Below are 24,535 nucleotides of genomic sequence, written 5' to 3'. Positions count from 1 at the left end.
AAGAGTTTTGGATCCTAATGACTCTCTATTGCTAAATCCAATAGCCTTTCCTCAGTCCTCAGCCTTGTAGACCTCTCTCCAGTTTTGGATGCTGTTAATCACTTCCTCATTTTATACACTCATCCCTAGTTTTTACAGCCCTGCTCTCTTGTTTGACCAAGTCTCTGTGGTAGTATCCTTAGCTTGATAATTACCTATTGCTTCTTTTACTTGGATATGCCCTCTCCAGACTCTGTCCTTGGTCCTGCTCTGTCCTTTCCTCTCTCCATCTCTTCTGTCCCCTCTACTCATGGATTTAGAGCTGAAAACAACTTTAGAGTTCCTCAAGTTCATCCCCCCTCATTTTATATATCAAGGAAACTGATGCCCAGTAAGGTTAAGTGGTTTCCCTAGGGTCTCACAGCTAGAAAATGTGTGAACCTTCCTGACTCTAGATCCAGCATTCTATCTACTACACTGTACAAGCCATAAATTACACAAAGTATATGAGCTACAGCCCATGCTGTTGTTTCTTTGCTAAACCTCCCTGGATTTTTTCTCTTAAGTTTTTGAGCTTTCTCTCTAGAGTGTAGTTCTTTATCATACTCCTTATCCTGCACTGCTTTCTGGTCAAGCTTCACAATTAGGACTGCTTTGAAGTAAATCCTTCAGGTTCATCATTTTCATTCTTTTGGCTGGCTGCTTCCACTAACAGCTGAAACTTGGGAATATCTTTTGGGCACAGAGGAAACTAGAGATGAATTCAGGAAGCCAAACAACCTTGTCTCCTTGCTGGAATATTCTCCATCCCTCATTCTGTCTCTTAAAATCTTTGGCTTGTTTGAAGACTTAGCTCACATGACACCTTCTGCAGGAGGTCTTTCCTGATCTCTTTGATAATACTTCTTCCTCTAATAAAACTTTACATTTACATTGTGTGTGCACATCTACATAATGGCTGCCCAAAAGAGTATAAACTTCTTAAGGGAAGACCCTGTTTGCTTTTTTATATGTATCCCTAGTACTTAGCATAATGCTTGGAACATAAGAAACATTTAATTACTTTTTGATTATCTAATAGCTAAGAGGATCATTTTCTATAATAAATAATAAAGTAGAATTCATGCAGTAAGTTTCAGAAGACTTATGGTCCTTTTATTTCTGACCCTGCCATTGAGTGACTTTGGGGTTCATTTTCCTGTTCAACAAAATGAGAGGATTGGACCAAATAATCTTTTAGGTGCCTTCAGATCAAAAGGTCTGATTTCTAATTCTCTTAAAGGAGTTCATTAATATGTCATGTGAAAGTGACAAAGATCATAATGTTGGGTAAAGTGGATAATTTTTTTGGAAGAGAAAATTTGGTGGCAGCTAGGTAGTGCAGTGGATAGAACATCAACCCACAAATCAGGAGGACTTGAGTTCAAATCTGATCTCAGACACTTAACACTTTCTAAGTATGTGACCCTGGGCAAGTCACTTAACTGCAATTGTCTCAGCAAAAAAAAAAAAAAAAAAAAAAAAGAAGAAGAAGAAGAAGAAGAAGAAGAAGAAGAAGAAGAAGAAGAAGAAGAAGAAGAAGAAGAAGAAGAAGAAGAAAATTTCAATTCTGAATTTCATAAAATACAAGATAGATGAGTGTCATGAAATACAAAATAAACATTGATTATATCTATTGTATCTTTATTATTATATATATTTATTATGATGTAAAATCCTAATAGATGAGAATTTATAAGAACTCACTTTGTCCTAAAGAAAGATTCCAGGGATTAAATTAGAAAGTGACTAGTTTTCATAACAGTAAGTATAATTACACCTAGCATGTGATCATGATGGAATACTATTGTACTATATTAAATGATGAACAGGATACTCTCAGGAAAACCTAGAAAGACTTATATGAACTGAAAGAAAGTGATATCACTAGAACAAGAACATTGTACACAGTAACAGCAATGTTGTATGATGATCAACTATGAATAACTTAGCTATTCTCAGAAATAAAATGATTCAAGACAATTCCAAAGGATTCATGATGAAAGATGTTTTCCATCTCCAGAAAAAGAACTTGTAGGGTCTGAATGAAAATCAAAGCATGCTTTTAAAAAATTTCTTTTTTTCTTTTTCTTTTTTTTTTGGGGGGGGAGAGGGCTCAGTTTTCTTTCACAACATAATTAATACATTAATATGTTATGCATTACCAGACAAATATAACCTATATCAAAATGCTTGATTTCTCAATGAGAAGGAGAGAATGAAGAAAGGGAGAAAATTTAGAACTCAAAAATTTTAAAAATATATTAAAATTATTTTATTGGGGGAAAATAAAATATCAAATAAATGGGTTTTTTAAAAAACAACACAGAAAGTTTTAATATTTGCAAAATCTTTTACAAATACAATCTCATTTTATCCTCACAACAACCCTGAGGGGAAGGTACTTTTTTAATCCACATTTTATAGAGGAAGGGAACTGAGGCAGTCAAAGGTTGAATGATCAGCCCAGGATCACAAAGCTAAAAGTTTCTAACATCAGTTATGAATTCAGGTTTTTCAGATAGCATATTTAATACCCTATTCATTGGGCCACTAAATTGCCTTTTATTCATGGGTACCTTCTTTTCTAAGATCTCTATTACCTGATAGGTAGGCTCTTATTTCATATAATTTAAGTCTGAGGCAATATGTTTTAGATTACTGAAATCTGACATTACTTTTAGTGATGATAATTAAATAATAATAGCATTATTATGTCTTACCAATTAAGAAGGTGATACAGAGGACAAAAAGGTAATTCAATATATTAAGAGAGCCAAAGCCCAAACTCAAGACCTAACGGAGAGTCAAACAATTTTGTGTTCAACGTGAGAGAATGATCAAAAACAATCTGTAGTTACTAGACTGGCAAATGTACTTTATGTTCTACTAATGCTCCTAGTACTAATATTGGACCAAGAAACCAGTCTACCATTTTATTCACTTGATGGGCTCAGATCCATTGGTAGAATTTATCCAATGGGACAATGGAGCTTTGAGGATGAATTCTAGGACACTTGAAGATGCTTTGAAGGTTGGTATGTTGATAGCCATAAAAACCTAAAGGAAAACAAGACTAGAAGTCTTTAAAATGCTAATCAATGCAGTGACCAGTCATGAGTTTAGAGGACTGACACTGAAGCATATCTCTGGATCGAGGTGGTGGAATAGGGGTGCTGAATGAGGCATAAATTCATTGTCAGACATGACCAGCATTGCGATTTATTGTGCTTATTTAACTGGTCTTTGTTATAAAGAAGGGTCATTGGAAAGTGGAAAAGAGTATCAAGAAAATGTTTTTTTTTTCCTTTTCAAAGGACAATGTACTGCAAGAATTTATCAGGACTTTTGGATTTATTTCTCATTTCTTACCCCTTCCCACCTAAAATAGGATTGTAAATCCTGAGCATTTTGTTGGGAATTATCTGCTTAAGATAATTTCATTAAATTGTTTTTTCAAAAAACATGAATAAGAATAGATAAAAGAAAGTAGATTGAATGAAGTGTGGATTGGAGTGGGGGGGGGAAAGAGCCAAGTTGAATAGATGGAAAAGGAAAGCTAGACACCTGCTCCCCAGTTCTTGAGGGCAAGTTTATGTTCCTGCGGGTAAGAAAAAGAGATAACGATGACTAGCACTGGTGCCAATTCAGTCTATCAGGAAGGTGTTGTCATCTGGGTGGTCCATCTTTCATGAAGGTGTCACATAGCCAAGGGATAGATATAATTGACTTCTATTATAATTAGCAAGGGTACTTTTCATCCTCTTTCCCTTCTAGGCCACAGGACCCAGAATAGATCTTCACAGTAAAGTTACTGGAGTACTACTGATAGAGGTCAAGAATCCATGGTCATAGAACTAGCATGCGTCAGAAGCGGGAAATGAAACCAGGACTACCTGACCAGCTTGACCATCTATCCATTAAATGTGCTATTTTCCTCATCATATAAATTATACAACATATTCAGAGAAGTAATTGGTCATGTCCATCTTTCATCATATATTTAGTAAGTATAAGAGCCAGAACCTCTTTCTAGGTGAGAACTCTTTTTACTAAGGTAAGGAGAACTTAAAGAATAACAATTGTCAATAGAAGTCTAAATAGCAACCCTAGCTAATTAATCTCAATCCATCATTTACTAAATTCCAATTATGTGCAAGACATTAAGAGCTGAGATACAGTATTGAAAAATAACAAATCTTAACCTATAGAAGTTTAAAATTTAATGAGAACATGTGGTGGGAGCAATATCTAAAGATCCTATTTCATAGAGGCTAATTAGATTTTCTTTAAAAAGCATTAAAATCGTCCTTTGGATAGAATTTGCTCTGGGAACTAAAGTTCTGGGCTAATGTCTTAGGTACAAAAGTTATCCATAAGTGGGCAGTCACCTGGCTGCTTTAGCAAGCTTCTGATCAGTAGAAGAGCAATGTGACCAACATCAGCATAGGGAAGTTGGTATGAACTGAGTCAATAATATTTCTTCATGGAATATCTTTTCTCTACTCTGTATAAGCTTGTCTTATTGTAATTAAGTATTTTGTCAAGTTCCAACTATTTTATGACTGTTTATTTCAATCTTGAACCTGTAGCATCACAATAGGCTAAATCAGATCTGGACTAATAGAAGGATTATAGGATATATATACTAAGTAGTAAGATGCATTTGAAAAACTACTGACTTGGGAATCAGGAGACATCTGAGTTTGAATTATGCTCTGATACTAGCTGTGTCTCTACGGACACACATTTTGTCCTGGAAATAACAGGGAGCAACAAAAGGTGGATTGGTTAAGAAATAAAACTTTCAGATATATGCATTAGCATTATTAATTTGGCAGCTGTGTGAATGATGGGTGAATTGGTAACACATTTTCTGTTTAGGGACTTTAGGGAAAGATTGTATCATTATCAAAAAATAATGTAGACTTGTTTTTACAGCTCATCATGCTGGAAGGGTTAATTTTTCTTGGGTAGGACTCAGGGGTATACCTTTGTGCAGGCCCAGCACTGGGAAAGGTAATTAACTTCTAAAACCTAGAGCTCGATTAATGATATTTCATAAACTCACATAGCTAGCTAAGCCATCTAGTACCATTTGCCTCTGGGCGGATATGCAATAAAAATATCCAACTGCCCTGACAGCTTTCCTTTCTGGCGTGAACAGTTCCTTTCTCCAGAGTAACTGGATCATTGGCCTTTATTCCCCACAGGCCTAGCCACAGACTGGAACTCTCATCTGGGAATGCAATTTTTATATTTATTCCTTTAAGGAAAAAAATAAAAAAATTATCACTGGACCCCGGCAAAATCCAGTGCTATAAATCAACTCAGAACAAGCAGAAAATGGGATAGATCCATAAAACAGGCTGTGACAATTCTTGCAAAGCCGGGCCACAGGGGCAGGTTTCAGAGTGACAGACCATTGTTCTACACACAGTGTTTAACCTAGAAGAAACTTTATAGAAGAATCGATGTAGTCCAGTGTCCTCATCTCACAGATAAGGAAACTGAGGTTTAGAAATGAAAAGTAACCTGTCCCACATGAAGAATGGCTTCAATAACTATTTAGTAACCTTTAGAATCAGACCCTGGGTTTTCTGACCTGTAGATTTCTGCTATGTACTGTCTGTCTTTTTCTCTCCCACTTCCAAATTATTCTTTTCCAATCCCCTGGAAGGGTGCAAACTCTACAAGTTACACATAGGTAACAGGGTAAATCCTCACCAGCTGTTCTCTCTCAGAGCATAAAATGGAGAGAGAAGAGCTGAAAATGAGGTAAGAATTTATCTATAGGCATAGTCCTTCAAGGTCAGGTAAAGGACATGATTCAGGTTGCCACTTACAACACCTCCAACCCAGAAATTTATTTTTCAGACTTTGACACCAAAAAATTAGGGGGAAGAACCACTTAGAAACCTGAGAAGGGGTGGGAAAAATATTTATCACAAGAACTTGTATCTAGGCACACCTTCTAACAGTCAAAGTAGATCCCTCTTCCCTTGAAATATAAGGATCCTTTAAGAAATTCACTTGGAAAGTTAGACCCGACATTCAAATGCTGCACCCCCCCATCTCTTTCATCCAGAATTTAATCTTCATGAATACGTCAAGGTTGGGGGCCCTGGCTGGTTTTTCTGCTTTCAAAATGGAATGCCGAGGGGCCTAAAGAAACCAGAGCTGCACCTGGGCAACCTCACACAGTGACACTTATCAAAATATTTTGTATTTTCAAGAATAAAAGGTCACTCTTCTCAGTCTTCTCTCCCACTGACCTCAGTCCCATTTCACTTGACTGTTATGTAAGTGTGGACATGTGCACAAACACATGTGCAAACATGCATACATACACATACATACACTCAGAGATTAGGGCAAAGGGAACTATGAAAAAAGAAGGATTCCCACATAGGCAGAGGAGTTTGATATACAGAGTAAGATTGCTTTCTAGCTATCTCTTTCAACTGGGCACTTGTTTTGGAGGCTCTAGCCTCAACTGTTAGTCTCCCTAGGTTTGGGCACATTTTCCATAGATACCCAGCTGCTTTCCATATTTAGAATTCCATTCATGCTAACCACTGCTATCAAGCTCCAAACCTGGGAAGTGACTGGTGGTTGTGAATGGGGCCGATTATAGCAGGAAGGTTTTACATTTATCCCTAGGTATCTTTTTTGGCATACTGACACTGAAATTACCTACTACATATAAAGCAAATAGAATGCTGCCCGGAGGCAGGAACATTGTTCAGTGAGGGTCAAGGGGCTGGGAACTTATACATCTCTCTTTAGGGAATCACCACTCTGATGGTACTGTCTGAAGATTCATCCTTTGGGCTTTTTTTTTTACTGATAAAATTCAAATGGTGACAGTATATACCTCAAAGGCAACTGGAAAGGTCAACTAAATCACAGACATGCCATAAAGTGCTTTAGGAAGGGGCCATCACTTTATACTCTGGTCTTTAAGAGTTTCTCACCAATCATCCTAGTACTAGGAGGAAATAAAAGCATAGAGATGATAATAATATGAAATCATACGCTTAGATTTTCTTGTTCTCTGTCATTTTTGCCTCCTGATTCCCTGCCTAACTCAAATCTCAGCTCAAAATGCCACCTTCTGCAAGAGGCTTTTCCAGGCCTTCCCCAATACTAGATGTTTTTCCCTCTGAGATTCCCTCCAGTTTACTTTGAATATATGTCTTATATGCATGATTTTTGTACATTATAACATGAGCTTTCTGAATCCAGGTACAATTTTTTTCCTGTCTTTGCATCTTCAGTACTTAGTATGATGCTCAGTATATAGTAAGCACTTAATGGTTGTTGACTTGTTTCATATGCCAAAGATGCTCTAGAAAATTAAATTATCCAATAATCTGGGCCACTAGGTGGCGCAGTGGATAGAATACCAGCCCCCAAATCAGAAGGACCTGAGTTCAAATGTGACCTCAGACACTTAACACTTCCTAGCTGTGTGACCCTGGGCAAGACATTTAACCCCAACTGCCTTGGGGGGGGGGGGGGAAGGCTTAAAAAAAAAAAAAAGATCCAATAATCTTCAAACCACCAGCTTAGCAGAAATTGGGGAATGGACATCAGCTTTATCAGGATTCTTCAAAGGGAGAGGAAGGATGTGAGATATATATTATATTCCCCAGTGGTCTTATGTTATCAGCCTCAGGGTCAATTCAATTCAATAAGCATTTAGAAAATGCCTATTATGTGCTGTACTAGATGCTAGACATATAAAGACAAAAGTAAATGACAATCACCCAAGTAAATAAATATGAAGTATACACAAATTTAATACTGATTAATCTCAGCACACTGGAAATACTACAACTGGAAGACTCAGAAAAGTCTTTTTGGGGCAAGTGGTGCATGACCTTTGAAGAGAGACAGGGATTCCCAGAGGCAGAGATGGAGAAGAGAGATGTACTAGCTAACAAAGAGGCAGTGGCAATGTATACAAAGCCATGGAAAAAGGAAGAAAAACGACATGTTTGGGGAAACCTTCAGGAGATCTGCTTGTTTAGAATTTAGACTGTCTGAGAGGTAGTAATGGGTCATCAGCCTAGAAAGAAAGGCTTAGAAATCTGTTCCTTGATTCTGTCTTTTTTTTTTTTTTTTTGATAGTTTTTACTTAATATTTTTAAATTTAATAGTTTTTAACTATTTTATTTATTTTAAAATTTATTTAATAGTTTTTATTACCAGATATATGCATGGGTAATTTTACAACACTGACAATTGCCAAACCTTTTATTCTAATTTTTCCCTTCCTTCCTCTCCCCCCCGCCCATGGCAGGTTGACCAATACATGTTAAAGTATGAATTAAATACAATATACGTATACATATCCTAACAGTTATTTTGTTGTACAAAAAGAATCGGACTTTGAAATAGTCCTTGAATCTGTCTTTAACGAACTCATCACACAGATGATACTGGTTGAAGATCCACTTCTTGGGCACCTGTTTTCTTGCCAAGGCCAGAAAAATGATACTGTGAATATCAAAAGTACCTGTGAGTACCACTAAACTACAATCATGTCTAAAAGAGCTCTGGAAAGAGGATGCCACCCAAGGATAGCTTCTATTTAATTTTTTTCCTTTGGATCCCCAGGCCTTTCTGCAACGGTCCATGCTTGGTGGTATGTTACCCTAAGTAAGGACTTAAGTCCTTAGTGTTCCCAAGTAACTCTCTAAGAGCATAAATTTCAGAACAAGAACTGAGCCCCATTCCTCACAAAGTTATACCTTATGCCAATAAAATAATTTCAGGGAAAAATCCTCAAAACCCAAACCTATACCTGTGGTCAAAGGGGTTCATCCCTGACATGTAGGAGTTCTAGCACAAGACAAATATTAGAGGAATTCCTTTAAAGTGGTGAGGTCCTCCACATTGTCCTGTTTATGAGTTGATTGCATTAGACCCAATATACTGCAGAGTCTCTTTAATGAGATGCAAAATCAATCTAGTGAATTATTCCTGACAATCCACATGGGAAAAACTTAGTGGATAAAGAACACATATCACTTTATATAAGCAGCTGTATGAACAAGAATTGAACCAGAAAAGAAAGCAGGATTGTCTGTGAGAAATTTCAAAGCTTTTTAATGACCCCATCTTCTTAAAATTAATATTCTTCCAAGGATGTTGTATGACCATTAGATATAGGTCTGTAATATCTAAAGAACATAATTTCATCACCTAACAGACAAAGGAGAGTTTTACAGCAAACGTTGTTGTTCAGTCATTTTAGTTCCATCCAACTCTTCCCGACCCCATTTGGGGTTTTCTTGGCAGGGATACTACAATGGTTTGCCATTTCCTTCTTCAGTTAATTTTATAAGATGAGTAAATTGAGGCAAACATGGTTTAGTAACTTGTCCAGGGTCACATAGCTAGTAAGTATCTAAGGCCAAATTTGAATTCAGGAAGATGAATCTTCCTCACTCCAGGCCTGACCCCATCCATTTTGTCACCTATCTGCACCCTAGTAAACAAGAGCAGGTTGCTACTATTACGGAAATCTTCCTATAGGAAAGGAATTAAGAATGAGAGGTCACGTCAGTAAGCATAATATGCAATAGAAATAAACTGCAACCTTTCCCAGTAAGATCAGGAGTGAAACAAGGTTGCCCACTATCACCATTACTATTCAATATAGTACTAGAAATGCTAGCCTTGGCAATAAGAGCCGAGAAAGAGATTCAAGGAATTAGAGTAGGAAATGAGGAAATCAAACTATCACTCTTTGCAGATGACATGATGGTATACTTAGAGAACCCCAAAGACTCTGCTAAAAAGCTATTAGAAATAATTCAGAATTTTAGCAAAGTGGCAGGATACAAAATAAATCCACAAAAATGCTCGCATTTTTATATGTCACCAATAAAATGCAACAGCAAGAGATACAAAGAGAAATTCCATTCCAAACAAATGTTGAGAGTATAAAGTATTTGGGAATCCATCTACCAAAGAATAGTCAGGAATTATATGAGAAAAATTACAAAACACTTGCCACAAAAATAAAGTCATATTTAAATAATTGGAAAGACGTTCCGTGCTGGTGGATAGGCCGAGTGAATATAATAAAGATGACAATACTCCCCAAACTAATCTATTTATTTAGCACTATACCAATCAGACTCCCAAGAAACTATTTTAATGACCTAGAAAAAATAACAACAAAATTCATATGGAAGAATAAAAGGTCAAGAATTGCAAGGGAACTAATGAAAAAAAAAGTCAGAGGAAGGTGGTCTAGGTATACCTGATCTAAAGCTATATTATATAGCAGCAGTCACCAAAAACATTTGGTATTGGCTAAGAAATAGACCGGTAGATCAGTGGAACAGATTAGATACAAAGGACAAAAAAGGGTACATCTATAGCAATCTAATCTTTGACAAACCCAAAGATATCAACATTAGGGATAAAAATTCATTATTTGGAAAAAACTGTTGGGAAAACTGGAAATTAGTATGGCAGAAATTAGATATGGATCCACACTTAACACCATATACCAAGATAAGATCAAAAGGGGTCCATGATTTAGGCATAAAAAATGAGATAATAAATAGATTAGAGAAACAGAAAATAGTCTACCTCTCAGACCTGTGGAGGAGGAAGGAATTTATGACCAGAGGAGAACTAGAGATCATTATTGATCACAAAATAGAAGATTTTGATTACATCAAACTAAAAGTTCTGTACAAACAATACTAATGCAAACAAGATTAAAAGGGAAGTAACGAATTGGGAAAATATTTTTAAAGTTAAAGGTTCTGATAAAGGTCTCATTTCCAAAATATATAGAGAACTGACCCTAATTTATAAGAAATCAAACCATTCTCCAATTGATAAACGGTCAAAGGATATGAACAGACAATTCTCAGATGATGAAATTGAAACTATATCCACTCATATGAGTGTTCCAAATCACTACTGATCAGAGAAATGCAAATTAAGACAACTCTGAGATACCACTACACACCTGTCAGATTGGCTAAGATGACAGGAACAAATAATGATGAATGTTGGAGGGGATGTGGGAAAACTGGGACACTGATACATTGTTGGTGGAGTTGTGCAAGAATCCGGTCATTCTGGAGAGCAATTTGGAACTATGCCCAAAAAGTTATCAAACTGTGCATACCCTTTGACCCAGCATTGCTGTTATTGGGCTTATATCCCAAAGAAATACTAAAGAGCGGAAAGGGACCTGTATGTGCCAAAATGTTTGTGGCAGCTCTTTTTATAGTAGCTAGAAACTGGAAGATGAATGGATGTCCATCAATTGGAGAATGGTTGGGTAAATTATGGTATATGGAGGTTATGGAATATTATTGCTCTGTAAGAAATGACCGGCAGGAGGAATACAGAGAGGCTTGGAGAGACTTACATCAACTGATGCTGAGTGAAATGAATAGAACCAGAAGATCTCTGTACACTTCAATGTTGTATGAAGATGCATTCTGATGGAAGTGGATATCTTCAACATAAAGAAGATCCAACTCACTTCCAGTTGATCAATGATGGACAGAAATAACTACACCCAGAGAAGGAATACTGGGAAGTGAATGTAAATTGTCAGCACTACTGTCTATCTACCCAGGTTACTTATACCTTCGGAATCTAATACTTAATGTGCAACAAGAAAATGGTATTTACACACATATATTGTATCTGGGTTATATTGTAACATATGTAAAATGTGTGGGATTGCCTGTCATCAGGGGGAGGGAGTAGAGGGAGGGAGGGGATAATTTGGAAAAATGAATACAAGGGATAATATTATTTTAAAAAAATTACTCATGCATATGTACTGTGGGGAAAAAATTCTAAATAAAATAAAATTAAAAAAAAAAAAAAAAGAATGAGGTCACCAAAAAAGTCTAAGTCGGCAAAAAATAGAGGTCACAGCCAGTGTGAAAGGCTGAAACTCTTGAGCTAATGCACTGAATAATGGAGCACTTGAGGCTAATTACTGATTGGATAATACTCTATAAGAATATGCTTGGAAAATGGCCCTTCCCACTATCCTGTGCTGGCCCAATCATTTGGTGCATACAGAGAATTGTGGGAGGGATTAGGAGGGTGCAGAGAGATGAGCCAGGGTCACTTTGGTGAAAGAGAAGAAGAGGTGAGGTCACAGAGATCCCACATGTCCACTCTCTTCACTTCTACCACTAAAGACCAAGAATAAATGGTCCCTTCCATTCACCACTTTCTGGGTCTCTCCACATTACCTGGTGATTATCTAAAGATAGTGGAGCTGCTCGCACTGGACACTGCCCTTCCAGTGGGGTACAAAACCTGTCTGCCAGAGCCAGTGCATCTTTGTCAAAAATCAAGAAGTTAATAGTATAAAGAGTTAGATTTCGAAGTTCTCTAGGTTTACCTGTGGCTCCCCCTTTCTTTTGTTTTTGGAGGAGTGTCTTAATGTCTCTGTTTCTCCTCTCTACTATTGCCTATCCTTGAGGATTAAAAGGTATTCCAGTGGTGTGTAAAATCTTATACTGTGCACAAAAGTGTGCAAAATATTTAGAAGTAGATGCAAGTCCATTGCTGTTTTTATTGCTTGTGGCATACCCATAATTGTAAATGCTTATATAAGGAATTTAGTGACCACTCAGGCTGTCTCTTTTGCTGCTGGTATTGCAAAAATGAATCCTGAAAAAGTGTCTACCACAACATGGATAAAAGATAGACAACCAAAAGATTTATAATGGGTCGCATCCATTTGCCAAATTTCATTAGGTCTCAAACCATGAGGGTTCTTCCCTGGAGGGAGTGTAGGAGCATGGAAAGGAAGGCAAGCTGTACAGGCTTTTACTATGCTCCTAGCTTCTCTTGTTATTCCAAATTGTAAACATAAAGGTCAGGCAGCCTGATGATATTTAGAATGAGATTCTTGGGCTTCTTGAAAAAAAGGAGTATTGACTAACATAGTCAGAAGGCTATCTGCCTTTGAATTACCATCAAAAATAGGACCTGGAAGTCCACTATGAGAGTGGACATGCAAGATATAAATCTTACCTGGATGCTTACTCACTTGCTCTTGAAGTTCCTTAAAGAGCTGATATATATTGGAGGCTACAAATTTTATTTGGGCTGTGGCAATTCTTTGTACCACACCTACTGAATAGGCTGAATCAGATATTATATTTATGTCTCCCGGATAATAAGTAAGAGCTAGAATGATTGCATACAATTCATTCTTCTGAGTGGACTGAAAAGGAGTTCTGACTACTCTCTTTATAGTTAAGTCACAAGAGTATACAGCACAAATATTATGTTTGGATGCATCTGTAAAGATAGTTGGTCCTTTAAGAGGAACTTTAGAAACCTTTTCTTCAAGAATCCATCGCCAATTATGTAATTGTCTGGTTATCTTTAATGGAGACCCGTGTGTAAAATTTGGAGCCATGGATAATAAAATTTGCCACTCTGGGATGGTTTCAGTCAGTTGGTCATAGGTGATTGGAGATTTAATTCCACTATGACTATTTTGTTGGGCTTGTATCCTACAGAGCTCACTATATTCAGAAAGCCACAAGTTTTGTCCAGGTTCTAAACATTTCCTTGCTACAGATTTCCAGTTCCCAGGGGTTAAAACTTCATAAGCCAAATTCTATAATAACATCTTACCATAAGCTGATGTAGCCCTATAAAAAGAGCAAGCCTTTTTCAGGTCTTTGAGGATTTCTATATCAAAAGGAGTATATCTTCTACTTTCTTGACCTGAAGAGTAAAACTGTTGAATCACCAGATACATACTGATTTTCAAATCAGCTAAATCCTGGCCTTCTTCTGTGGCTTTAAGTAGTGCTTTTTGCAATCTAGTCATAGGAGGGGGTGATTTCTGGGGGGGAGATGCTGGTGATATCACTGCCCCTCCCACTACTCTTCCTCCCTCCATCCTGGAAGGTGAAGTTGATGGGTTGTGTCAAGAACCAGTTCCAGTTTAGTTTTAGGCGGGGTTGAAGCTGCCTGGTCAGAGGGAGAATCACCATGCCCTTCACCACGCCCTTCATCCTCACTTAACTCTGCATGCCCTCTAGTGATATTGCTATTAATCTGTTCTTTGTCTTCCTCTTTTTCCTCACACTTCCTCATCTGGCTGTTCTTAAAATTTTTTTTTTCTATAACTTGCAGGATTCTTTAAGGTCAATTGTATTATGTTGTATGTAGAGAATGTTTCCTAGGAAATTGAATCAAAACCATTATCATTATAATATTCACAAAGTTGATCTCCTACTACCGTGTTTCCCCGATAATAAGACACTGTCTTATTATTTTTTTGGGACTAAAAAACACCAGAGGGCTTATTTTCAGGGGAGGGCTTATTTTATCCTCCATCATGCCCCTTTTATCCTCCATCATGCCCATTTTAGCCTCCATCATGCCCCTTTTAGCCTCCATCATGCCCCCTGAGTGCTTATTTTATTCTCCATCGCTTACTGAACTTACCGAGTTTTTAGATGGTCCTGTCTCAGCTCTACTCCGCGGCGCTGCTCTCAGTAGCGCCAGCAAGCAAATCACCAGGGAAGAAGAGGATGACGCGCTCACTGCTGCAGCTCTGATTGGATGCAGCTCGGAGCGCGACGTGCGTTTCACCCGGGAGGGGAGGGCGGCGCTGCTTACTGAAGGTACCGCTACGCAGCATATAGCGCAGGGGATCACCATGATGACCGTTTTCATAGTAAGTTCGATAGGGCTTATTTTCGGGGGAGGGCTTATTTTAGCGGAATATTAAAGAGTATGTGGGTGTCTTATTTTCAGGATAGGTCTTATTATCGGGGAAACACGGTAGTTTCCAATTATCTACCCCTATATTTTCTTCACTGAAGAACCAAGGGGACGTATGTTCTAATGTATCCACAAATCCATTAATCTGCTCTCAAGTCATAATTAAACTCTGTCTCTTTATCAGTAGGAGTAGGCTTCCTGTAGATCTCGTCAGGGGTGGGGTTGGGGGTGCAGGTGGGGATGGGGGAGAATCTTTTCCTAACATCTACCCCATTTCAGCTAGAAAAGGTTATTAGTTTAGCCCTTAACAAAGTAAGTTCCCTGTTTGTCTATTAAAATACTCTTATTTCCTGGTCCCTGAGGGTTTCATCAGTGAAATTAGGGTCCTTGGACCCGTGTTGGGCACCAAATGTGGCGACTGACCTAGCAGCCTGGATACTTTAGAATCAGCCAGAGTCAAGATAAGCAAAAGTCTTTATTCTTGGTCTTTAGTGGTAGAAGTGAAGAGAGTGGACATGTGGGATCTCTGTGACCTCACCTCTTCTTCTCTTTCACCGAAGTGACCCTGGCTCATCTCTCTGCACCCTCCTAATCCCTCCCACAATTCTCTGTATGCACCAAATGATTGGGCCAGCACAGGATAGTGGGAAGGGCCATTTTCCAAGCATATTCTTATAGAGTATTGTCCAATCAGTAATTAGCCTCAAGTGCTCCATTATCCAGTACATTGGCTCAAGAGTTTCAGCCTTTCACACTGACTGTGACCTTTATTTTTTGCCGACTTAGACTTTTTTGGTGACCTCTCATTCTTAATTCCTTTCCTATAGGAAGATTTCCGTAATAGTAGCAACCTGCTCTTGTTTACTAGGGTGCAGATAGGTGACAAAATGGATGGGGTCAGGCCTGGAGTGAGGAAGATTCATCTTCCTGAATTCAAATTTGGCCTTAGATACTTACTAGCTATGTGACCCTGGACAAGTTACTAAACCATGTTTGCCTCAATTTACTCATCTTATAAAATTAACTGAAGGAAATGGCAAACCACTGTAGTATCCCTGCCAAGAAAACCCCAAATGGGGTCGGGAAGAGTTGGATGGAGTTGTCTGTTTTAGGTAATTAATAAACATTAATTAATCTTTCAACTACTTGAATGGTTTTATTCTTCAAAGATAAGGACTAGACTGTTTTGTGACTAATGGGTGATAGTTATCAAGGAGTTCATATGGAAAGATATGGATGAAATGATAATATTATTAGATGAATTCAGTACTGGTGAAATGGACTTCCTCAAAGAGTAATTGTCAGTGGTTTATTGTTAGCATGGGAAGAGATCTCCAGTGTAAACATATGCAGTTTAATATTTTTATCAATGACTTAGACAAAACTATAGATGGCTTACACATCAAAATTGCTGATGGTACAAAGCTGGGAAGAGTAGTTCATATGAGAGATAAAAGTCAAGATCCAGAAAGATCTTGACAGGCTAGGGCGTAAGGCTGGATCCAATAAAATGAAATTCAATAAGGATAAATGTCAAGGCTTACACTTTCCTGTCTCACATAACAAAATGGCCTTTCTTGTCAAGGCAAACCCCTCTACATGCACAGATGATCCCCTTCCAACCTAATCTTCTCCAGCAGACTACCACCTTTATCTTTCCTATTCTCTCATCCATCTTCAATCCCTCCCTATCTACGGGGTACTTCCCCACAGTCTACTAGTCTTTGTTCTGAAAACAAACAAACAAACAAATAAACCCCAAAACAAAAAAAAACTCACAGGATCCATCCATCACTGCTAGCTATTGCCCCATATCTTTTTTATTTATTGTGGCTAAACTCCTTGAAAAAGCTATCTACAATGAAGGTCTTCACTTCCTTTCCTCTCACTCTGAAACCTCTCCCCAAAGTTTCTACCTCTTAACCACCAAACCTAATAGACCTTTTTCATTTCTCATCCTTCTTGACCTCTCTGTTCAGTCTTTGACACTGTGAATTATCTTCTTCTCAGTCCTCTCTTCTCACAATGTCACTTCATGACATTGCTCTTTCCTGGTTCTCCTCCTACTTGACCACCACTCCCCAGTTTCCTTAGTTAGATCTTTATTGAAGTAATGTTCAATAACTGTATTGCCTTCTTCTTTTTTCCCTTTATATTAGCTTCCCTTTGCCCTAGTGCCCCAGACTTCTCCAGCTTTATCCCTCCACAAAATTGGAAATAAATTGAACTAGAATTTTAATCTGGAGGTCCCTTACAATTCTAAAATTCTGTGACTTCTAAGGTCTCTGTTAAATAATACTATTCTATGATTATGTGGCTTCAAGAACCAAATTTTCCCAGTGGCTAAGCAAGTGGAAACTACATTAATCTTTGAGCCCTAGAAAATGAGTTAGTGGAGGTGAACCTTGTTCCTAGAGAGTTTTATGTATACTATATTTCTTAAAACAAACAAGAGCCATTATAGCAAATTATTTTTATAAAAGACAACAAAAAAATTTTTTTTGTGAAGTCAGTGGTCAAATCCTCTCACCCCTTAATTTATCTATTTGAAATCTAGATTATTTTTCTTAAATTTTTATGAATTCCTTAAATTAATTTTATACAATGTAAACTTAGATGGATGTATTAATTGAAATGCTTTCCCTTCTTGAAATTAAGATATCTTGGCTAGTTTGGTTAAGAATATTCTTAATGAAGACTTGTCTTCTTGTGAATTGAGTTTAATACATTTTAAGCACACTAGGATTGTTAGAGCTGAAGGAGCTCTTAGAGTTCATATTAATCGTATACTACATTTTATGGAATACAAAAATGATGCTCAGAGGGGTTGAATGGCTTACTCAAGATCATAGGGCAAGGTAGTTGTTATTCAGTTAGTCTGATTCTTCATGACCCCATTTGGAGTTTTTTTTTTGACAAAGATACTGGAGTAGTTTGCCATTCCCTTTTCCAAATCATTTTACAGATGAGGAATCTGAGGCAAATAAGGTTGAGTGACTTGCCCAGGGTCATATAGCTAGTAAGCATCTGAGACAGGATGGGAATTCAGGAAGATGTCTTCCTTACTCCAGGCCTCGCATTATATCCACTCTGCCACTCAGCAGCCCAAGGGAGGAGTAGCAGACTTCAAACTACAATCTGAATGTTTTGAGTCCTAGCCAAGTGCCTTATACTCACTGAAAAGTGGTATTTAATATATCCAACTAGTGAACAGGAAAAAAGAAAGGTTTCTGATAAATATCTTTCTTATTTTTAAAATTATGGTTTTTTTATTTTCAAAATACATACATGTTTAATTTTCAACATAAACCCCTATGTTCTAATTTTTCTCTCCCTTCCCCCAACCCTCTCCACCAGTCAGCAAAGTGATCCAATATATGTTAACATATGCAATTCCTCTATACATATTTCCACAAATATCATGCTGCACAAGAAAAATCAGATCAAAAAGAAAAAAAAAAATTAGAATAAAAACAAAATGCAAGCAAACAACAACAAAAAGAATAAAAATATTATGTTATGATCCACATTCAGTTCCCACTGTTCTCTCTTTGGGTGCAGATGGCTTTCTTCAATACAAGACCATTGGAACTGACCAGAATCACCTCATTGTTGAAAAGAACGATATCCATCTGAATTGATCATTGTATAATCTTCTTGTTGTCCTACAATGATCTCCTGGTTCTGTTCATTAAACTTAGCATCAGTTCATGTAAGTCTCTCCAGGCTTCTCTGAAATCATCCTGCTGATTGTTTCTTACATAACAATAATATTCCATAACATTTATATACCATAACTTATTCAGCCATTCTTCAAATGATGGGCATCCACTCAGTTTCCAATTTCTTGGCACTATAAAAAGGGCTGCCACAAACATTTTTGCACATGTGGGTGCCTTTCCCTCCTTTATGATCTCTTTAGGATATAAGCCTGGTAGAAACACTGCTGGATCAAAAGGTATGCACAATTTGATATTTGGGTATAGCTCAAATTGCTCTCCATAATGGCTGAATCAATTCACAACTCCACCAACAATGTATTAGTGTCCCAGTTTTCCTATATCCTCTCCAACATTCATCATTATCTTTTCCTGCCATTTTAGCCAATCTGAGAGGTATGTAGGGGTACCTCAGAGTTGTCTTAATTTGCATTTCTCTGATCAATAATGATTTAGAGCATCTTTTCATATGGCTTTTAATTTCTTCATCTGAAAATTGCCTGTTCATATCCTTTGACCATTTTCTGATAAATATCTTAAGTCACTTAAAACAGCAGGACACTGAAAAATTATATACTATGAACTAATATAGCTATTTAAACATTCCCATGATGATTTTATTTTCTAGTATCAATTTGTGCTGCAATTCCTTTCTTTCATTCAAAAATATTTCTCAGACACTATATGCAAGGTGGCATTAAGACTATGTACCTAGAACAGGTAATAAAGTTGCTACTCAGAGTTTTAATTGCAGATCTAGTTATCAAGTACACAGAGCAGCTTATATTGACTTGATTGAAGAAAAAAAACAAACAAACCAACAACTTCATCATAATTAAATCTCTCCAGAAATAAAAAGGGATGCCTCAAGAGCTTCCCTAAGACTACAAATAAAAGCTGGATGACTACTAGGCAGAGAATGTATTTGTAGACAGAGGGCATTCTTATGCAGGCTTAGAGGGTTTCTAAGTTTCCTTCTAATTTTGAAATTCTGTGATTCTATAAACTGTTAGTAGAATCTGAGCCCATAAAATTTTTCTATAAATATATTAGATGTAGAGGTATGCTGGGACATGTCTAACAACTGACTTGTTGGAGAAAAATATATATGTGACACACTTTTAAGTTTAATCTGCAATATTAATGTTTTCTCTATCATTTTCTTATTAATATTAATAATAATGGTGGTAGTGATGGAGAAGAAGAAAATAGAAGAAAAAAAGGACAAGGAGGAGGTGAAAAAGAAGAAAGAAGATTAAGAATAAGAACAAGTAGATGAGGAGGAGAAGTGACAATATTTATATAATACCCACTAAGTGCCATGCACTTCACTAGGTACTTTCCAAGTATTATCTCATTTGATTCTCACAACAAAGCCTGGAAAATAGGTGCTAGTATTATCCCCAGTTTATATTTTTAAAAAATTGAGATAAGCAGAAGTTAAATGATTTGCCCAAAGACATACAGCTACTAAATGGCTAAGGCCATATTTGAACTCAGGTCTTTCTGATTCTGGATCCACATCTCTTTCCACTGTGCTTCATAATCAACAAAACAATAAATCAACCTCTGATTTGGAGCATGGTTTCTGATTTCTGAGACATAAATGCTTATGCTGAAAATTTAACAATTGGCTCTGAGCCCATACAATTTGGCTCTAGCACACACTTGAATTTAGATGCCACTCTAGTAGCAGGAAAAAAGAATTAATCTGACTTCCAAAGGGGAAAGTATAAAAAGAGTTCATGTGACTTCTATTCAGGCACTAGGAAGCTCTGATTTAAGACAAGAAAGAAGTGGAAGCCTCTTTCCATTAAAAGAATCTATATATTTAACTAGTTTCATTTCCCAATTCTTTAAATTGTTTTATTGTATGTCTTACTGTATGTTATTATATGTAGTTATGCTGTACAAGGATCTTATTGGTTGATAGACAGGAGGAGCTAGAAACCATGGGAATACTTATACAATATAGGGTAAAAGTCAACCAGGGATAGAGGTCACCCTGAAAACTGTGATTAACAATTCTTGTTTAACAATGACTTCCTTCACAGGTCTATCCTCCAGAAGTTGCCCTGACTTGCTGCCACTAACTGAAGGAGAGCTTCCCCTGACCTGCTGCTTAAGCAGCTGCTTAGAAAGAGATTGTCTCTCCCCCCCCCCCCCAGTCATTCTTCTTTCTCCCATTGCTACTCATTAGCCCATTAGCAGATGCTTAAAAGCAGCAGGCTGGGAGAAATTCTGCTGCCTATCAAGTGTAGCTGCTGTGAGTCTGGACAGAGAGAAATCAGCAGCCAATATCCCTTGTGTATAAATCCACCCAAATGGTGATTTAAAAAAACCCATACCAACATAACAATCTTTACTAGATCAGTTTGAATATCATTTTATATATATATATATATACTAACTCCCTCCCTCTTATCTCAAGCTATAGAAAGGACCAAGTAATAAGAGAATGAATCTCCTCTTTAGCCTACAGAGGAGTACAGGTTCTCTCTGTGAAAATTTTCCAGATATGCTCTAAAATCAAAAATGTGATTCCTAAGTTGCCACTTTATCAAAAACACAAGAAACTTCACTTTAGCTACAACATAATGAAGAAAAATGGCAAAGGTCATTATAGAACTCAAAGGCTAGAAGAGACCTGATGAGGAAAGGCTGAATAAAAGAGGAAATGTTGATTTTATGAACCCTAGGGAGGGGTACTCAACTCCTAGAAACATCTCCCTCCCTTCACCTACTGATGTTCAGTCTTCCTTAAGAAAAGGACAAACCTTTCTTTCCTAAAATGCAAACTGTCTAAGGAAAATGCATGAGGGATTAATTTAAATTCCTGCTCTGGTATAAAAATCAGACCCTTTTCGGAACATGTTTTGATAGGATGGAAGACTTAGTGTAAGGATAAGGTTCTCTCAGGCTAGGGATGAAGGTTGTAACCCTCTGCCTACCCTATTGTATTGGCACATTGTATTGACTCAAGACATATTTCTGGTAACTGCAAATCCCATTACTTTCTTTAGTGATCTAATCCATTTTCTAACAAAACTAATAGAAGCATAGAATCATAGATGGAGAGCTTGAAGGAACATTAGCTATCATCTGGTCCAACCTTCCATTTAACAGATGTGAAAACTGAGGCCCCAAGAGGTTAAGTGACTTATTCAAAGTAATTGGCAAAACCAAAATATGAATTCAGGTCTTATGATGCCAAGTTCAGTGTTCTCAATGCATAAACTATTAGAATTGAAAGGCTCTCTTAGAAATCATCTAGTTGAACTCCCTCCTCTGACACTAGAGGAAAGTTGGGCCTGGAAGGATAAAGCTATTTAGCCAATGAGTCTGGGCCCAAGCCAGAACTACCAGTCTGGTGTCTTGATTCCAAATCAAAGACTATTTCAACTCTATCTTATTATCTTAGATATTAACTCTTAACTTAGATCTAACCTTCCTGTATCTAATCAAAATCCTTCTTGGGCACATTTACTCTCATTTTGTCTTACATAGGGAGGAACAGATAGTTAAAGCTTTTCCTACACAATAAATTCCAGGTCAGAAGGGTTAGATGCTTAGCTGCCCCTTTTACTCTGGCTTCTTACACAGGTAGGCTCCGAAATTTAATCGGAGAGAAGGGGGAGGGAACATAAGCCAAAAGACACTAAACCATCTCTCTCTCTCTTCCTTCCCTGCTAATGGTAGCTAAAGGAATGTTTCTCATGCTAGAGGTTCCCTGCACCTAATGGGCAGGAATAAATATTTGTTGAATTTAAGAGAAAGTTAGAGTAGCAAGCAAGTAGAGTAGCAAGCTTAAATAACAAGCAGGAAGGTTACTGTAACAAAGTCATTTGCAAATATATGTGAATGGAAATTGACTGTTGGGGAGGGTGAAACTTGTGAGCGCATTTGAAGAGGCACATGATGGGGTGAGAGGCAGCAGCCTGATAAATGCTCCAATTCATGAACAAATTCAAGACAAACTGGGTCCCAGAAACATTTCTGAGCAGCACCGCTAAATACTCTTCTCCCCTTCCAGAGCCCCGGAAACCGCTGACCTCTCCCTCCATTCCCCTTACTTCTCTCTCTCTCCCCACCTCCTAGGGGATCTTGTGACAATCCCCAGGCTACCTAACACCTTTCCTCTCCCGGAGCGCAGAGGAAAGAACAAAAGCAAAAGCTGTCTCCAGTTCTGGGTTGCTTTTAAGAACAAGGCGCAACGAATGCAAGATGCTGGTGGATAGATGCTGCATTGGACTGAGTTTTCGTGCAAAAATATCCATTCAGATTTTGCCCTCACAATCCCTCAGCGGGAGAATGAAGGACTCGGGCTGAGAATGAGGAATTACAGTAAGGTTACCTCTCTGAGCTTTACCGCACACACAGAGCCTTTGCTCGCTGAGCACCCCCACGACAGCAGACCCCGTTTTACCGGTGACACAAGAAAAACCGTGTGTGTTTGGGGGGAGAGTGGGAACTATTATATTAACCCTTTTTTATGGGGGAGAGGAGGATGAAGACAAGGAAGGAAACTAAGACAGAACCACTTAATCGAGGAACAAAATAGGGAAATAGCTGTATCTATCACCCCCAAGCAACCTTAAGAACCTTATGTGACCCTCTGGGAACCCGTTTTCCTCCTACCGGATCCAGTCCGCTAGTCACACACACACACACACACACACACACACACACACACACACACACACACACACACACACACACACACACACACACACGAAGAGCAACCACTCCATTCAAATCACCGAATCTCACTCTGGGCCAGATCCTGAGTCCAGGTTGCCCAAGAAGGGGACGGAGCTGCCGTGCCCTAAAGGCATCCTCCTCTCGGCGGGACCCACAGGGAACTTCCTCGGGGGGATCGGGCTTGGGGAGGCTGGGGCTGGCAAAGCCAAGGATAGCTAATGCTTCTTTCTTTCTTCTGCGGGGCCAGGAGCAGCGTGAGGATCCTGCTCCGAACTCTCGAGGAAACAGCCAGTGCAGAGAAGAAAGAAAGCGAGTGCAATGAAAGCTACTTACCCAGAGAGCCCGATCGCTGCTCAGGTTCGCTCCCGCAGGAGAGCCAGCGAGCCGCCGGCGGCAGCGGCGGCGGCGGCGGCGGCGCCTTTGTCTGCGCCTCTGCCTCTCCTGCTGCCGCTCGCCCAACCTCCGCCGCGGACCCTCCGAGGCGCCCGATAGCTTGGGCGAGCCTCGGAGCCTGTACTCCTTGCTTAGACAGCAGAGCTCGCTCAGTCTGTGCAGGAGCCAGTCTTTCCCTTCGGCTTCTCTCTCTCTCTTTCTCCTCCTTCTTTTTCTCCTCCTCCTCCTCCTCCTCCACCTCCCCCCTGCGCCTGGCCAGTTCTCCTCCCGGCTCCGCCCCGGGCTCGGGCCCCGCCTCCTCAGCCGCCGTCAGTCACCGGGCTGGGCTGGGGAGGGGGAGATGTGTGTGTGGGGAGGGGGGCCCACCTGCTGCAGCTGTGATCGCGCTGCGCCGCGGGGTGAGAGAAGGGGAATCACAGCTGGACCAGGCAATAGCGGCAGCAGCGCTGGGCCCTGGGACTCTCTCTGAGGCACCAGCTGCGAAGGACGTTCTCAGCAGGCTCCGGGGGCCGGCTGACTCAATGGCCCAGGACCAAAGCAGGAGCAGGTGGAGCAGACTCCGCTCCTTTCTGAGTCCCCTTTCCAACCTTTCTCCCCGGGATGTCAGGAGGGATATTAGGCTTTTCTACATTTGGATTATACCCCACTTTGTCTTCCAACTCTTTGACCTTCCACTATTCCTGAGAAAATTGGCCGCTCCAAAAGCGGTCTGCAAACTTACAGTGATCAACACCCCTCACCCTCAGACGAGCCCCCGCCCAGCTTGCTCCTCCCGCCCCACCCTCTACCCCCAGATCTGGGGCCCAAGAGAGGGAAGGAGGAGCCATAAGGGGGAACCAGGCCCCCTCCCTGCCGGAGAGGCTTCAATTCAATGGAACTAACGATTTCTGCAGACAGAACTCATTGCTCAAGGAGAACAAAGTTGGGAAAAGACTCTGAGATGG

At 39.0% G+C, this 24,535-nt stretch overlaps 1 protein-coding gene across 4 annotated transcripts in view; it reads right to left on the bottom strand.

Moving 5' to 3' along the window:
- Window positions 1-23,806, bottom strand: part of MAPK4 (mitogen-activated protein kinase 4) — a 204,265-nt gene extending 180,459 nt beyond the window's left edge. For all 4 annotated transcript variants that reach the window (XM_074279374.1, XM_074279378.1, XM_074279375.1 and 1 more), the window contains exon 1: window positions 23,532-23,806. The gene's annotated coding sequence lies outside the window, so the exon portion shown is untranslated. The remainder of the gene's footprint in view (window positions 1-23,531) is intronic.
- Between the last annotated feature and the right edge of the window lie 729 nt (window positions 23,807-24,535).

Source organism: Sminthopsis crassicaudata, chromosome 1 (assembly GCF_048593235.1).
Source record: "Sminthopsis crassicaudata isolate SCR6 chromosome 1, ASM4859323v1, whole genome shotgun sequence".
In the NCBI taxonomy this organism is placed as follows: Eukaryota; Metazoa; Chordata; class Mammalia; order Dasyuromorphia; family Dasyuridae; genus Sminthopsis; species Sminthopsis crassicaudata.
Note: the sequence above shows the minus strand (reverse complement) of the source record. Positions and strands in the feature narration are given on the sequence as shown.